This window comes from Pinus tabuliformis, chromosome 6 (assembly GCF_031772625.1).
Source record: "Pinus tabuliformis cultivar Carrire ecotype Pingquan chromosome 6, CPIR1, whole genome shotgun sequence".
NCBI classification, from domain to species: domain Eukaryota; kingdom Viridiplantae; phylum Streptophyta; class Pinopsida; order Pinales; family Pinaceae; genus Pinus; species Pinus tabuliformis.
This window is the reverse complement of record NC_142292.1, coordinates 1,741,532,816-1,741,551,600: the sequence shown is the minus strand read 5'-3', so window position 1 is coordinate 1,741,551,600 and position 18,785 is coordinate 1,741,532,816.

The window sequence follows — 18,785 nt, the reverse complement described above, 5'->3', positions numbered from 1 at the left end:
ATAAAGTTTATTCATTTTGGCCACAGGAAGCCTAAAAGACTATCTCCTAATAAACTTCCATCTATCGAAGGTTTTATGAGTACTTCGAAAATTTCAGATGTTGAGTGGCAATGTTTGATAAAGGGAGTTAAAAGGCCTTTTTACTCACGTCTTGTTGAACTACTTGTTTGGAAAAAATGTTGTTGTTTGCTTGTGTTTGTGCTATGCGTAAATCTAACACGTGTTAGATTTTCTTCACCTTGCAATGTTGTTATTGACAACATGCTTCTATTTTGGCTCGAAGAAATGTAGCATGCACTAGATTTTTTTTCACTACAATGTGGTTGTTGGCAATATGCTTTTGTTTGTGCTAGAAGGAAATCTAGTGTGCACTAGATTTCTTTCGCATTGCAATGTTGTTGTTTGCAATTCAATTGTTTGTGCTAGAAGGAAATCTAGTATGCGCCACATTTCCCTCACCTTACAATGATGTTATTGGCAATGTGCTTGTGCTAAAAGGAAATCTAGTATGTGCTAGATTTCTTTTGCCCTAGAATGTTGTTGGTAATATGTTTGTGTTCTTGCTATAACAAAATCTAGCATGCGCTAGATTCTTTAGCCCTACAATGTTATGTGTTTGTGTTTGTTCTAGAAGGAAATCTATCACACACCGGATTTCTTTTGTCTTGTAATGGTGTTTTTGGAAATATGCTTGTTTGGGCTAGAAGTAAATCTAATATGCGGTATGTTTCATTCACCCTACAATATTGTTATGTGCTTGTGTTTGCGAGAGAAGGAAATCTAGCATGTGTTAGATTTCATTCACCTTGCAATGTTGTTATTGGTGACATGTTTGTGTTTGAGATATAAGTACAAATAACATGTTAGATCTAATTGACCTTGCTATATTGTTATTTGAAATATGCTTATGTTTGTGATAGAAGAAAATATAGCATGAGATAAATTTCTTTTACCCTACAATATTGATGTTGGCAATATGTTTGTGTATGGTGGAAGGAATTCTAACGTGCACTAAATTTATTTTGCAATGCACTATTGGTGTTAGAAACGTACTTGTGTTTGTACTAGAATAAAATCTAGAATGCAATAGATTTCTTTCGCAATGCAATATTGTTGTTGGCAACGTGCTTGTATTTGTGCTAGAATGAAATATAACTTGCATTGGATTTCTTTTTCAATACAATATTGTTGGAAATGTACTTGTGTTTGTGCTAAAAGGAATTCTATTACGCGTTGGATTTTGTTTGCCCTACAATGTTATTGTTGGCAATGTGCTTGTGTTTATGCTAGAAGTAAATCAAGCATATGCTAGATATCTTCCACCTTGCAATGTTGTTTTTGACAATGTGATTGTGTTTGTGCTAGAAGAGACTCTAGAATGTGTAAGATTTCTTTTACTTTACAATGTTTTTGTGAGTAATATGCTTCTATTTATGTTATAAGGAAATTTAGCATGTGGTGGATTTCGTTCACCTTATAATATTGTTATTGGCAATGTGCTTGTGTTTGTGCTAGAAGGAAATCTAGCATGTGCTAGATTTATTTGACCATGTAATGTTGCCTCTAGAATATGCTTATGTTTGTAGTAGAAGGAATGATATTGATTGTTAGCTTTCATTTGAGGTGCAATGTTGTTGTTCGAAATGGGCTTCTACTTGTGATAGAAGGAAAGCTAGCACATTGTATTTCCTTCATAATGCAATGTTGTTATTATAAATATGTTTGTTGTTATGCTAGAAGGAAGGTTAGAATGTGTTAAATTTCCTTCATCTTGCAGTTGAAAGTGTGTTTGTGTTTGTGATAGAAGTAAATCTTGCATGTGTTAATTTTTTTTTTGGCAATGCAAAATTATTGTTGGAAATGTGCTTGTATTTGTGTTAGAAGGAATTATAGAATGCACTAGATCTTTGTTCTTGTGCCAAAAGGAAAACTATCAAGATTTCACCCTCACCAAGGTTAGTGCTCTGATATTATTCTTGGCAGTGCATTTGTGATTATGCAAGAAGGATACCTAGCGATTACTAACTTTCTTCTAGACACCATTACGCTTATGCAACCAATGCTCTAAGAGTGTCATTGTTTAAATAATCACAATGGTTAGAGTTATAGCTTTTGATGTGCCTTTTTATTGAATTTGGAACAATTTATGAAGATCAATGATAGTGCAAAATAATCGTATATAAATATATGTTATTGTTGGCACTACATTTGTGCTTGAGTTGGAAGGAAAGATAATGATATAGCTTTCCTTTTGGCACAAACACAATAATCCAATCATAATTATTTGATCCATGGAGAATAATGTGAGCTTTGTATAATTTTGAAGTTTATGAATAAATGTCTTATTGAGGTATATTATAATTTTCTTCCAATGCAATTTCTTTGCTTTTAGAATAAAAATGAGAATTATCTAGTATTTACATGACCAAAACTTTTATTTGGACGAAAACCTCTAGTTTGGCTTTCGATTATCAAGTTCAAACATCAAACATCTTCACTAAGTGAAATATAAATATAATTTCTCCTTCTCATGGGGATCTTAGACATCTTATGTAGCATTGATCTTGGAATTTCTTATATTTTCCAAAGGACCATGTTTTGGTTCTTCAGCTTCTACAAATTTTTATGATCATTATTCATAAACATGCATCAAGACTACAAGTGTCATTTCTAAAGTTAAATAGGAACTTGGTGGTTTGATATGAGGTTATATTTTTCATTCTATGATACTATCTACATCTCTAATTGCTCGATCTTCATATATATATATATATATATATATATATATATATATATATATATATATATATATATATATATATATATATATATATATATATATATATATATATATTTGTGTGTGTAATTTGTATGTAAAGTAATTTTTGGTAGTAGGCATTAGATGGTGGGAAACAATGTTTTATTACATACAGCATGACTACCATACTATTTAAATTATTGCATCTATATTACTTTTTTTGTAAGTTGTGTTTTTGCGAAAATATAAAGTTACACTTTACATGGTTCAACCTTTTAGTTACATGTTACGATTTATTTTTTGTTACAAAATTGATACAAGCTACAATGGAAAATATAATTTTGGCAAAAGGGGACTATGTTGATCTCCTTATTAATGATCAGGTCATTGGGCTAGGAAGGGTTGATTCTGCAGAGTCGAGACTTATTATGTTGGAGAAAGGGTTAATGCAGGTTATGTTACAATTTTGATAATTGGTATCACTCAACCACATTTGATTGATGAGGATGTTAATGAAGGGGACATACATCCATGGAAGATCATAGATTTGAAACACAACATAGGTAAATCAAAATATTGAGGCTTGTGTTAAATATTATTGATAGTATAGTAAATGTTTTATTGAGTAAATACTAACCTTATTTACATTTGTTTATAGGTGCAAATGTTTCTTCTACATTTTCTATTGGAGACAAGGTAGATCTTCTGCAACATGGATTGAAGTTGGGTGAGGGCTCCATATTCAATACAAAGCTTGGGCATAAAGTGCATAGAAATATGGTAAATAAAGGATGCATAGTGGTTCAAATTGAGAAGGTGTTAAAACATGATGCTCCTCTACCACATCCAACAGGATTTGAGCATACATTAGGGGGTGCATTGGAATCTTATGAGATTTGGCCAGAATCAAATTTGGAGCCTCACTGTCATGATCATGCCATAAATATTCCCCAAGATAGGGTTAGATTCATATGTACAAAGGTTTCTCTTACACATGAATGCATGGGGACATGCATGTGCATTGCGAAAGGAATGCTAGTTAATGTCTGCGAGGAGCACATTGTTGAGGGTGAAACACTAGGTGAAATGGAATTTGGTGTTTTTTTGGAAGAGATATATGGAAATTGTGAGATATAAAGAATTGGGGATAAGTCTATATGCTGTTTGGTTAGATGGCCAATAAATAAGTTGGTGGACAACAAAGGTGTGATATTAGGGGTTAAGGAAAAGTTCAAGGAGCCACCCAAGGAAATGGTGATATGGGATGTTATAGAGGACACAAATCCCTTAAACAAATGGGATGGGTATCTTTGTAATGAAATAGATAGAAAATCAATTGATATGCATGTAATAACAAGGCCATATAAAAGGATTAAACGAGTTATGGCTACAAAAAAAATTGCAAAATGTCAAACAAAAATAGATGAAGTGAAAGCAATTCGACTTTTGGCAACAGGTGTATGTTGTAGAAAAGATTGTCTTCAACATGTGGATAGGAAGGCCATTGCAGGTGCTAGGAAGGGTATGAGACAAATAAATAAAAATGGTATTAGGGAATTTGTCTTGAATTCACTCATGTCAAACACAGTCATGTGAAGGAGCCATGGCCATGGCCTACCACCTATTGCTAGAAATGTAAAGGACATGATATTTAATGGGAATATTATTTGTAAGAAAGCATGGTATAAGATACATAATATACCTCAAAGCACATTCTATAACTACCAACATTATTTCCAACATGGATAGATCAAAGCTATTCATGGTAACACCAACACATGCAAAGCATGAGCTCACACAAAGGCAGCCATAGAAATATTGCACAAAATTGTAATGGATAAGTCAGAATTTTCACCAAACCAAACACGTCAAGTTGAAGAAGATGGAACATATTCTCTTTTAAGATTGCTTCCTTCGACTTACACACAAAATTCTTTGTTAAAAGAGATAAACGAGGCTCTTCAAAAGCTCAATTACCTATCAATATCACAATCAACAATGAGCAAGATCTGGAATACTAAGTTTCGAGATGTGGCATTTTCAAAGAACCCCAACTTCAGTAAATGCAGTGAATGTATTGTGTTGAAAGCACAAATGAAGTCAGAAACTACAAAAGAGTTGGAAGAAAAGGCATGAGGTAGGTTGAACAAACATAACAAGATTGTTATGTGTGGAAGATAATGCTACTATGCCCACATAATTATGTTAGAGCGGTTTCCAAAGGATTATTTGAGCATTATCCATGATAGAATGGACGAAACAAAGACTTCAATCCCAAGGCCACATGTCAAATCAAAATATATTGTAGGAACAAATTTATGTTTGCCATTGACAGGTATGCTTACACATGGGCATAAGACAAGAGGTTTTGGTCATTTCTCTTTACCACTTGTACATATGGGATCACAATTTACTATTACATCCCTTGCAAAGTGCTTAAGGGACCCTGAAGACCCACAAATGGATATGTATGGTGATCCACTTTATGAAAGTGGAAGTTCAAGAAACCCACTTACAAATGCATTACTTGACACCTCTATTTACTCAAAATGTCAAGTGTACAAGGATGATTTTATATCTCATGGAAGATCAACAAACCTCTTCCTCGACATTTGTTGTTACAGTTCGACAATGCAGCAAGTGATAATAAGAATCACTATCTTTGCATGTTTCTATCACTTTTAACTGCACTTGGTGTCTTCATCACTATTGAGGTTGGGTTCTTGCTTGTGGAGCACACCCATGAATACATAGATGGAACCTACAGAAGAATGTCTTCCAACCTAAAAAGTAAAGATGTATATTCTTAACCTGAAATGATGGATACATATCGCACAATTAAAGAAAATCTAGTGTTTCCACCTATACTTATTGACAAGGTATATGACTTCAAAAGTTTCCTTAATGGATACACCAAGAAGGGAAAAAATGCACTAGTTGGACATCTTAATGTCCAATACTTCCAATTTCTTGCACTCAATGATGTTTCAATACTAAGGTACAAAGAATCAATTAGAGATACTAAGTGGTCATAACAAGTTGAGTTATGGAGATGATGAAGGTCGACCTATAATTCCCATAGGGAAGACATCTTTTTGAGCTTCCAAACAGAATGATGTCTATTTAAAATAACTAAACAAAGGGATAACATCATACATAAAAATGTGGAAAGGCACTATTGGGAATGAGGATTCACCAACTGTTATAGAGGAATGGAAAAATAAAGTAGTGTATTGGGAAAGAGTTCTTGATACATTAGATGGAATCTATAATGATCATAGAATAATAGATGGAAGTGATTCATCTTCTGAGGATTTCTAGCCCAAGAGAAGGCAAAGCATTGATGTTGATCGTAATGCACTCTATGTAATCTTAAGTATTATGGATGGAGATTTTGATAATGCGATAAATGAACCAATATATGCTGGATCCAAATGAAACAAGCCAAAGCCAACATTCAATCCGATGATTGATGTTGAGAAAGGAAGGATGTTGCTAGTTAGATCAAGAAATGAGGATGCAGGAGAGATGATTTGGATGGCAAAATCCATCTCAGATATCTTTAGGTATAATGAAATTGAGAATCTTCATGTAAAGGTTGACTAGTGGAAGCCTATGTCAGGGAAATACAATGGAAATTTTTTAGAGCAGTATTGGATACCAAATCCTGATGACACAGAACTTGGTTCTATTCTAATTAATACCATAGTGTGGGCATGGATGCCAAAAGAAAGAACATTGAAAGAACAAATATCTTAAAATTAGGTTTATATGATTCACAAATGTAATTTTTTTTTTGAAGGATCTATTAATATACATTCATACACACTTTTCAATATTTGTTGTATATAAAATATTATCTTCATATTATTTTTGGAGTTTTATATTATTTAGTATTTCAATGTAATCATGCGTTGATACAATTACATGACATTGCCATAAAATATTTAAGTTTTCAAATCTTTATTTGACCAACATGACTTCTCACCATATCAAATATGCATAATCAAATTCAATAATACACTTAAAAACATCTTCTAAACTTGGTCTATTGAAACAATAGTGGGGTACCTAATTAGTATTCTATTTAATATAAATCATTTAAACACTTAATGAATAGATGCTAGACACTTGTAATAATGTTTGAAGTGAGTTTTCCTTAATATTCCTTATTATAATTGATATAAATCAAATTTGCTATTTTGTTGCACTCTAATTTATCAAAATAATATTTTGATCATTGAACAACACAACTAGACTTATAAAATATTTCCTCTTATAGATTTTGAAGTGGTGCCAACATTGTACTATTATAATAAATTTGTACTTAACTTAGGAAAAGTAGTTAGTGTCAATTTGAAATGGTCAATAATAGTAAGAAAAACAATATTAATATATTGTTAAAAAACTTTATAGGTAAGAATTTTTTTAACGAAATATATTATTCATGAGTCAAATTTAATAAATAAATATAAATATAAATGATAATAGAAATAATGTAAGGAATCTAAGTTTTAGATGAATGTTAATATGTTCTTTTCAATACAATATCCTTAAACACTATAGGAACAAAAACTAAACATTTGTAATAAATAGTTTAGTCAATTTTCTCTCTTTCCTCTTGTATTTGAAAATAATGAAATTGTACTACTTTGTTATTATTCTAATTCGTGATTGATTTTAATCATTAAAATGATTAGTAATTGAGTTGAGAGGCTCATCCTACAACCTAGTGTGAGGAGATGTGTAAGTTTGTCTGTCCGTTTGTGCCCCTTTAAAATAAAAATTATGTTCTAAATAGAAAAATAAAAAAATGAATATGTGTAAAGTAATTAGAAGAAAAAAAATGTGTGAATTAGAAGTTTAAATGTTATACTTTTCAAAAATATTTCAGCTAGAGATTCAAATATACTATTTGAAGATCTATATTAACTAATTTATGTCAATATCAACTTCACATATATCTATATATATAAAAAAGAAGTTTTTATGGTTAAAATTTTTATTGGTCTTATGTATACTCTATTTAGCATTCAAAAATACAGTTTGAACAATGAAAAATAATACATTGTATTTTACACTCTAAAAATGTTTGCATGAGAAGAAATTTGATCCCTACATTCGTGCTTAAGATGGATCTATGTTGGTATATATTGGACACATTACTATGATAATTTGTCATTAAATAATTTTATGTATCTTGCATATTAATCTATTATTCATCATGTAAGCCTCAATCAACTTAGTTTTTAACACAAAAGTACAAATAATAAATAAAAATAAATTATGCTACTACTCGCATTCAACATTTAATTTGATCCTAAAAAACCATTTTCTCCTCAACTCTAAAATGGTGCAAATTTCCTCCAATAGTATGAAATGATAATGGTGATAATGATGATTATCATCCACTAAGACCAAATATGGTATATAAGAAGGCAAAAAGATATTACCCAAAATTATTTTGAATTTTATTGTTATGCTCAAAAAGCATTAAAAGAAGTGTTTCAAGCTCATCATAATTTTGTTTAGTTAAAAGATCAAGAATGTTGGTAGTGTCAAAAATATTTTGAAATTTAAATCCAATATGAGTATAAACTCTATGATCTATGACATTTTTTAAATCTTCAACGATATTACTAGTGTTGCAAAGGTGATAGACTTTTAAATTGTGCCAACATTGTCCTAGTAATAATTGTAACTTAACACATACATGATATTTACTATATCAAATTATAATTAAATGGGTTAATAATAGTAAAATACACATCATTCTTTTCATAAAATAACTTTAACAAACTTATATTTTAATACAAACCATAAAAATATTAAAATAGATAATGTAAGGAATCCAAGATTAAGATGTGAAAGATTTGTTTTTGCAAGTTTATATGAATTTGTTTAATAAAGTTTATCATAATAATTTTCTCGCAAAAAATGATGAATATCTACATTAAAATTAGTGAACTAAGTGAATTTCTAATTCCCCATTTTGAAAAAACTTAATCTAGTTAAAGTTATATATTCTAGATCCACTGAATACTTCCAAATTTAATGAAATATGTGTTCTTTGACTAGGGAGGTTAGAGATGGATTGATTGATTGCATGGTCCATAAGGAGAGTGACCAACTAGAGATACACCGACATATCACTTGTTTCAATAGAGCCATAGATACCTTTGGAAGGAATCTAGCAAGGATTGCAAGGGAAGAATTTGAGCTAGGTAAACAAACAATTTCAATTCTAAAATTATTATTTTGTTAAATTGTTTATAATTTTAAAGTTGGATATAATTTATTGATCTAACTCATTACACAACTATGTTTTTTGTAGCATAATGGCAAGAGGCATTTGGTAGCCATTGTCCTCAATTGCAAAAGTTTGCAATCCATATTTTGAGTCAAACTTGCAGTGCTACTAGGTGTGAGCACAATTGCTCTATATTTGAGAGGATTCACACGAAGAAGAGAAAGTGTTTTCAAAAAAATGGTTAAATGATCTAATCTATTTCCAATACAACCTCTGGCTAGGACGCAACCAATTGTTGAACAAAAGACCTGATACGAATCCCATTGTGTTGGAATATATTGATCCAACATCAGATTGGGTAGTGGAGAGTCATCCAACAGAGTTTTATTCTGATGAGGATATAGGCCTTGATTTGGATTTATAGATGGAGGCATTAGTTAAACATAATGTTCAGTTAAATGTAGATCCACTAGTACCAAGCCCAACCCCAAGTCCTCCAGTTTCAGGCACTTCCTCTACTCAACCATGAAGCAAGCGCATAGCTCGTCTGTCTCAATGTGCAACTTCTACGCCTGCTAGTGCTACTACTTCTGTAGTTGCAGTTGGAGATTGTGATGAGGAGGAGGAGCCATGGGTTTACCTATCTGCCTCTGATTTAAAGTCTAAGCTAGATGATGTTGGCTTCTCTAGTAGTAGCCAATAGTGATTAGTGGCTAGTGATGTTTCACTTTTGTTGTAGAGGCCATTTATAGCCTCCTTGGTTATGTGTTTTTGTTCTGATCTCTATATCATGTATGTATTAGACAGTGCACTAGGTGCCATTTTGATATAATGGATATATTCATGAGCATACTTTGATCATATGTTGTATTCTCTCTATATTCTAATGCTTTGTGTTTTGAAACATGAATGAAAATCTTTAAAATTATATTTTTTCATAAAAAAAATATTTAAGGTATCTTTTACAATGATTGAGTCATTGAAATCAACTAGGCCAAGTCAATATCGAGTCAGAGTTGACCCTCAGTTGGTTCCGAACCCGAGTTAGAGTTTTAAAACATTGATCAACATGCACATGATGTTTTTGACTTCGACCACTATGACCTTCATGCTTGTGCACAAGTGCAAGGATGCACAAGAAAACAACATCAAAGGGCATATATTGGTTCTACCATTTAGGAAACGACATACAAGATGTGATTGTGCATAAAAAAATCAACGTATATCAGTTATTTTGTGTAATTTTGAATCTCCTCAGTTAGAACTTGAGATGTTTGAACTTCTACAAATAAAAATAAGATTCCTTGAAAGATTTTCGATGAAGTGTTCATTCTAAAAGTAGCTTTCTAATAGACTAACTATCTTAAACAATGATTAATTATGTAGAACTAAATAGTCAAGTGACACTTTTACTATATGATCCATTCATTTGTACCCTTTCTTTTCATCTAATAACATTTTGATAGAATCCTTGGATTGGGAGCTCTGCCACAACTATGAAAAAAGTTTCAAAATCCCACTTCCTATTCCTAGAATGACTTTTCATAGCATTATCCCTCAAATGATAGAACGTTCAAAATATCCGGGTAGTATAGTGGTTTCGTCGTCCACCATGAAGGAAGTGGCCCTCCATTATAAACTAAACATTACAATCCATTAAAATATTTTTATCAATTACTTAAAATATATTTTATTATTTTTTATGGTAATTGTTATCTAAATTTAATTATATATTTTTTTTGTTAAATTACATTTTTTATTATTAAAATACTATTTTTAAATCGATAAATAAAATTTTAATCATTTAATTTTTTATTGTATTTAAGTTATATATATATGAGATTAAAATTATTTAAATATTAACTTATTTAAGTTATTACAATTAGAAATACAGATGAAAATAGAATAACTATAAAGAATAGATTTCTAATATTAAAATGTACATAATGTTATGAGTTAGTTGTAAAAGTGGAGTGGAGAATTCCCACCCTCGCCTCCCTATCCAAAAAAGGATAAATATGCATAGTAGATTTTTTGTATCACACTAGAGTCATGTTAAAGAATTGAGATTGAAATTTGATGTCAAATATGTATTATAAATTTATTATATTGTTGATATTGAGCTATATATATGTTATTTCAAGCATGATAAGATGTAAACCAAATTTCGTTGTTGAGGCAATTACTTATGTAAGATACCCAAAGATGTATATTTATATTTGTATATATAAATAAATAGCTTCCTTCGCTACCATATTTAATGTTTTCCCTCATGAACAATGTAACTAAACCAATTGTGGGAAATGTCTTGAAAAATAAGCATACAGAAACACAAATTGTTGTAATGCCAAGAAAGGAATGAATAAATGGGCGATAATCAAACAATGATAGTCTCCCATCCTTGATACCCTCTTGGAGATGAGTCTCATGCATTTGGAACAACTTGAGGGAAGCTTATGCAATGAGGCAACTCTATATTTGAACATATTGTTTGTGAAGACCTTGCATTGCAGTCTTGTTAAAAGATGGTTCTTTTGAGATTGTTATTGATACCTAATCCCTTCCCCATATGAAAAATGTATACCTTGGCTTTAGTGTGAATGTTGTTGTTCAGAGAGTTTGACCGGTTATGTAATGTAACAAGTGTGTTGGAGGAGGATCCATTGTGTTGTTGTTCAAAGAATTGTCACAATGCAACTGTAGGTGTTAGTTGTTGAAACAACATTGTTGCTACTCCATATTGTAGTGGTGGCAATTCTCTTCTACTTTGCAGCAACTTTGTTTTTCAAACTACATTGTGGCTACTCAATAACAACAAGTCTCTTGTACTTTGTGGAAACCCCTATAGTTTGTTTTATCCTTGTTGCTAAAATAAAGTATTGTATATTAAAATCAATATTTATAGAAACTCTTTATAATAGATGTATAAAGACACCTTTTAATTCTTTTAATATAAAATATGTAAAAAGTTTTATGAATAATTTAAAAAATGTTACTTTATGGTATGTGTTTAATGGGCCATAGTATATTGAAGATTATATTCTTCATATACTATGCAAATACGTTTAATATTAATGTATTCACAATATATAAATGAAGATTTTAATTTGCATAGTATATGTTCAAAGAGTCATTTAAAGTAGAGATATTTTTATTTTAAAATTAAATGAATATAGTGATGTCAATCCACTAGAATTTCTTTGTTTATATAAGTTGAGGGTAGGAGTAATATTCTTGGATATTTTTGTTATAATTACACAATGAATGACGAATAATATTAGCAAGGGCTTTTAATTCGAAGTGTTATTAAATTAAAAGGTTTATTGTCATCCATTGGAACTTGAAATGCATAGTTGATTTTTTAATGAAAATAGTTTATTGATGCAATTTTTCTAAGGTAAATACTAAATTATAGCACAATTGTTTTTTGGTAGGGAATCTATTAGAATTTGGGAGTTTATGATGGGATGTGGCTGTTCATGTAATTCTTGAAGATACAAAGTAATTTGTAGCAAAATTCTCTTTAGATATTGGATGTACTTAGTTCAAAACAAAAATGGATAGTAGTTCATTTCATCTAAACAAAAAATGTTGGCATTATGATGCATGTGTCGTACTTGATGGCAACCCACTTATAGAGAAACAACTCTCATATACATAACTCTACAGAAGTGATATCAGATGTGAGATGCAGGACATCTCAAAGGAATTAGAAGACAGTTCTCAGTATCTCAAATTAGCTTTTCCATCAAGTCCAAAGGGGGAGATTGTTGGCATTATGGTACAAGTGTTGTCCTTGATGGCACTCTCACAGATGACAGATCATAGTGTAGCAGGGCAGTAGCAAAAGGTTGATGATCAGACTACAAAGAATGTAGAAAATGAAAGGCCCGCAGGTTCCTGTTCACAAAGATGCGGCCTTAGGCTGGGTCCGCAGGTGCACTGTTCACAAGGTGTGGACATGTTCACAGTTGTTCCAAACAAAAGGTGCGGACCTAAAGTTCACAAACTTTCATGCAGAGAAAAGTGCACGCTCGTGGGAAAACTTATGAGTGATCCATGGCATTTAGTTCGACATTTTTGATCCTATGGTTTTGGTCCGTGGTTTTGCATCTAAAGTATTGATCCCTAGTATCGGGTTTCTAGTATTGGATACCTATAGTTTTGGTCCACGGTTTGCGTAAGGCCTAGTCTATAAAAAGGAAAGGAGATCATTTGGCCGGGTAGAACTGATATGTTGGACATCTGAAGAAGAAGAAGATTTGAAATACTGGAAAACAATTGAGGAGTTATAGCTGAACCTAAATCAAGGAGGATCCCAAACATTACAAGATGATGAGTCAAGGTTTCTTTGACGCATTATTAGATATGATAATTTGGGTATACAGGTCAGCGCAAGATCAGATCTATAACTCTGTTAATTTGGGTATGCAGGAGCAACATAGTTCAAGTGCAGATACCCGCAGGATAGAAAACTATTCAGGTGCGGATACCCACAAATTAGAAGACTCAGCAGGTGTGGATACCTGTAGATCAGCAGTCTGTGTAGGTGTGGATACCTGCAGATCAATAGAAAGCACAGGTGTGGATACCCGCAGATCACAAGAAAGAGCAGGCGCGGATAACCGCAGTTTTCTAGTGGTGAAGTTGCATACCTTTTATTGAAATATGTTTTGCAGCGTTCTGGGTTTTGAAGTGATGTGTGCTTACTGGTATTGAGTTCTGATAATATCATTCTAAGAAGTGATTGATGTAATGATTATGTTTAGCTTCAGTATTGATGGATGAATGGATCAAGGTCTTAATGATTTATCTTTATGTGATCTGATGGACTAGATCTGGTTGCTAACACATACATTATCCTTATATATGTAATGATCTAGAAATTGGGTGATTCAGAAGATTGATTGATTGTGTGCTTTAATGATATTGATGGGTCTAGTATGAAAATTGGATGAAACGTGGCCTTTCAGATTATGTGTTGTGCTTCAGGAGTATCCAGTCTGAAAATGTATGAAATGTGGTACCTCGAGGAAGAAAGAGAAGGTCAGAGCCTTCTATAGGTCGACACCTACATACTAGTATATCAGCTAGTACAAGAGCTAAGAAAACAAGTAAAGGTTGGAGCATTTTAGTAGGCCTGCACCTACGTACTAGTAAATGGATTGGCTAGTACAAGAGCTAAGAGGGTTGTAGCTCCCTTCCAGGAGATTCTGGAGAACGAGAGAAGGTTGAAGCCTTCTACAGGTAGAAGCCTGTGTACTGGTATAAGACTACACTAGTACAAAATATTGTAAAAGGAAATTCTTATTAAAAGAAGATAGAGACGACTTGCAGCAGGTGGTTTTCACCCACATTGGGTTTCCACCTTACATCATGGTGTTCATGTGTGCTTCTTGTGTGTGATGATCTGTTCTGTTTTACTGCTTTTGTTTATTATTCATATGCTTAATAATGTTCTAACGCAATCATTAGGGATCAACTAACTAAATCATAAGTCTACTGGATATTCATTGGTTGCATTAATCATAGTTGTGGAAGTAGCATATATGAATCTAAATATGGAAATGAAAAAGTCATATTGATTTGATAATACTGATTCAACCCCCCCTCTCAGTATTATTTCCAATGATTGGTATCAGAGCAGGTCCTTTGGTTGAAGCTTGATTGCTTGAAGGAGATCCGTAGAACAATGGGAAAGAAGCTCAAGAAGAAAGCACCTAAGAGGAAGAAGGCATATCAGAAAGACTATGATAGTGGGAGAATCGATTGGGGAATATGTGGAAGAAGCACTTCAGATTCAGAATCATTTCAGAATGAAGATGAACAAGTTCTATCAGGTATGAATTTATTATCCTCTGGTGATACAATTATCTATCATTTTGAAGATCATGAAAGTGGTAACAAAACAACTGAATTTGCTTCTATGGGTGAGCAAGAAAGATATCAAATAGAGGCAGAATTTAAAAGGGTTACAGACACAATTAGAGATCAACAAGATCTATTGAACAAAAGGGAATGTGCCTTCAAAGAAGAAGCTACCAAACTAAAATTTCAACTAGAGGAAGGAAACAAGGTAAGGAAGGTATTCAAGGACAAGGTAGTTCAATGTCAAAAGTTGCAAGATGAAGTGACATCATTGAGAAATGAAGTCAATGAAAGGAGCACAACAATCAAGAAACTCAGAGATAGATCCAGTTATTATGAAAAACTTGAAGCTATGATCCTCTCACTAAAGGAAGATCTTGAAGAATCAAAGAAGCAGAATAAATAACTACTCCAATCTCTTGAAAATCAAGAAAACGAAGTTCTTCAACTAAGGCATCGGTTGGAAGAAGGAAAGCTGAAGAAGACATGAAGAAGCACTATCGTGAAAAGGAAGAGCAACATCAGACTGAGGTAAATATTCTAAAAGATAACTTAGAAGAAAAGGATAAGCTCTTATGATTTCAAGATAGTACTAAGATCTTGGATGATATTCTTAGTAGTCAAAGGTCTCTTGCCATCAAAAAGGGTCTTGGTTTTCATGAATCTGTTGAAGGAGAATCTAGTTCACAAAGTAAGACAAGGAACTCTAATGTAAAATATGAAATGCTCAGCAAGGAGATGAAAGGTCAACCTTGTCAGCTGCCAAGGAAAGAAATTCTTCAAAGAAAATCATTTACTCCTCCGATGAATAATGTTGAATGTTATGTATGTCATAATCTTGGACATGCTGCAGCCAGATGCAGAAGAAGAATGGTTCAATACCATCACACAGAAAGATCATCACGTTCCAAGTACTTTAAGGGATATTGTTTTTCTTGCAATATGTTTGGTCACAAAGTTGTTGATTGTTACAGAAGGAATATGAAACATGTAAGATGTTATGCATGTAACAAGCGTGGACATATAGCAAAGGAATGCAGAAACAAGGTACGGGAACCACACCAAAAGGAGAAAACATCATCACACTTGAAGATATGGAAGAAGAAGGAAGTACAGTCAGGAAGATGTGGCACAACACCATATATAGACATAACAGACTCAGGGGGAGCTGAAAGTGTAAAACTTCAGTGTCCTAAATCTCATACGCAAGTTTCATAAAGGGAAGTCGCGTATATACGAGAGTTAGACAATGCACAGTCGCGTATATGTAAGTTGAGAAAAGCAATAGGGACATGATCAGAAAAAGGGTCTGATATGATTTTCTCTGTTTGATGATGGTTACAATCTACTGATGATATATGTTTAGAATTGTTTTTTATCCTAACTTGTTGATGATGATGCCTTGATACTTCTTGCTGATATATGCATGATCAGATCTGACAAGATGGCACAGGTTCAGGGGGAGCATATACTTTTAAATGCATTGTTGGAATTATGGTTAGTAATCCCTGGTGATGATGCTTATATGGACAAATGATATATCTTGTTATGATATGGTTATGAGTTTTCCATGACAAAATCTCATATTATTCTTAGGGCTACATAGTTGATGTTCAAATCAAATATGTGGTTGATTCTTTGATGATGCATATATGGTGTTTACATTATGATCTTCATAAGGAATAAGAGAAGTACAAAGTTTGAATACACATCCTCATTACTTGATGATGAGTCACTCATATGCTGCTGTCATCATATGCATAAAGATCATATAATACAGTTATGATGCAGGATTCCTATAGTTCTTGGCGCTCATGTGGGAGAGGATTGTTACTGTTGATGATATCAAGAAGTCATGACAAATGATCTTGAGCTCAAGATACATAGTGCTGGATACATGGATGATTACTCAAAGTTGTATTATTGGAGTCATGATGATATAATCATAGGTTGATACTTACATATGTTGATTGATGCAGATGTTCCCAAGTGATGATACTTGGATCATGCAGATCTTGATGTTGATATGATGGCTGTGGTATTTCTCACATATGATATAATGTGAATGATTCTGGATGAAGTTGATGATGACATATCTTATCACAGGTTGATGCCATCTACTCTAATGGACATATACAGGTTGTTGGTCTGGATGTTGTTGACAGATGCTTATAGAGCAAATCATGCACTATGTATGATAGTTGCTGAGGACTATCATGGTCTTATTTAGATGTTTGGTCTCTGTTATAAATGGCATGTATATCATTCGATGTAAAGGTCATATCAAGTCTCATGATGTAATAGTGTGTCTCTATCTAGTGTAGTCATCTGATGAGATCTCTTCTGGTCATATGAAGAAAATTGTACCCCCTCTATGCATAGGAAGGATGATGAAATATTTCAGTCATGTATTCCTTTTATTATCAAGGTCATGTAACAGCCTATGTTGGTTTCCCCACTATGTCTAGGATGGATGATGTTATACTCCTTTGTTATCATGTGTAAACCTTGATGTATCCCACTTGGTTGGGTGGATGAGTCAAGTTTGGTATATCCCCATTTTGATGGGAGATGGATGTATGTATGAGTCTTTGGTGATAGAAAGGTCATTTACGATGTATATAGTCATGTTCTTCTTGTAGAACATCTTTTTCTTTTCAGACCTTGCTTACAGTCAGGGGGAGCATGAACAACACACTTCAGCAGAGCGGAGATTTCGACATGTACACGTAGGAAGCATGGATAGATTGGTACACCTCGGCATATACAAAGGGGGAGCTCATTCAAAGGTTTCAACAGGTACTCAGGGGGAGTATGGACAATGGAATGGTTATCAAGGAAAGAGAATATCTTGGTCCTCCCTTTGCCCTTAATGTCAAAGGGGGAGAGTGATTTGGTGTTGTTGCCATCAAGTCAAAAGGGGGATATTGTTGGCATTATGATGCATGTGTTGTACTTGATGGCAACCCACTTGTAGAAGAACAACTCTCATATACATAACTCTACAGAAGTGATATCAGATGTGAGATGCAGGATAGCTCAAAGGAATCAGAAGACAGTTCTCAATATGTAAAATTAGCTTTGTCATCAAGTCCAAAGGGGGAGATTGTTGGCATTATGGTACAAGTGTTGTCCTTGATGGCAACTCTCACAGATAACAGATCATAGTGCAACAGGGAAGTAGCAAAAAGTTGATGATAAGACTACAAAGAATGTAGAAAATGAAAGGCTGGTAGGTTCCCGTTCACAAAGATGCGGCCTTAGACTAGGTCCGTAGGTGCGCCATTCACAAGGTGCAGACATGTTCGCAGGTGTTCTGAACAAAAGGTTCGGACCGAAAGTTCACAAACTTTCATGCAGAGAAAAGTGCACGCACGTGTGAAAACTTACGGGTGATCCATGGTATTTAGTTCGACACTTTTGATCCTATGGTTTTGGTCCGTGCCTTTGCATCTAAAGTATTGATCCCTAGTATTGGATACCTATAGTTTTGGTCCATGGTTTGAGTAAGGCCTAGTCTATAAAAAGGAAAGGAGATCATTTGGCCGGGTAGAACTGATATGTTGAACATCTGAAGAAGAACAAGATCTGAAATACTGGAAAACAATTGACAAGTTATAGCTTAACCTAAATCAAGGAGGATCCCAAGCATTACAAGATGATGAGTCGAGGTTTCTTTGATGCATGATCAGATCTGATAATTTGGGTATACAGGTCGACGCAAGATCAGATCTATAACTTTGTTAATTTGGGTATGCAGGAGCAACACAGTTCAAGTGCAGATACCCGCAGGACATAAAACTATTCAGGTGCAGATACTCGCAGATCAGAAGACTCAACAGGTGAAAATACCCGCAGATCAGCAGTCTATGCAGGTGCGGATACCCGCAGATCAACACAAAGCATAGG